This window comes from Etheostoma spectabile, chromosome 17 (assembly GCF_008692095.1).
Source record: "Etheostoma spectabile isolate EspeVRDwgs_2016 chromosome 17, UIUC_Espe_1.0, whole genome shotgun sequence".
Lineage (NCBI taxonomy): Eukaryota > Metazoa > Chordata > Actinopteri > Perciformes > Percidae > Etheostoma > Etheostoma spectabile.
In genome coordinates this window covers 10,164,461-10,164,662 of record NC_045749.1, presented here as the reverse complement: position 1 = coordinate 10,164,662, position 202 = coordinate 10,164,461, and the positions used below count along the sequence as shown (strand labels likewise).

Genomic DNA, 202 nt, shown 5'->3' with positions numbered 1-202 from the left:
AATCTCCAAAAGGCATCAAATGACAGATTAGACCTTTGTATTACATGTTACAAAAAGTAAAATTTTATTTCCATCATTTACATTTTCAAAATAACAGGAAACAAAAAAGTAAGAAAAGAGCACTGCTCTTTTAAGGTCTATCCATAGATTTTCAATTATGTTGAGGTAAGGAGATTGTAAAGGCCATGGCAAAACCTTCAGT

General features: G+C 30.7%; 1 protein-coding gene across 4 annotated transcripts in view; it reads right to left on the bottom strand.

The window, feature by feature from the left end:
• Positions 1–202, bottom strand: part of slka (STE20-like kinase a) — a 22,570-nt gene that overhangs the window by 14,652 nt on the left and 7,716 nt on the right. The window lies entirely within an intron of this gene.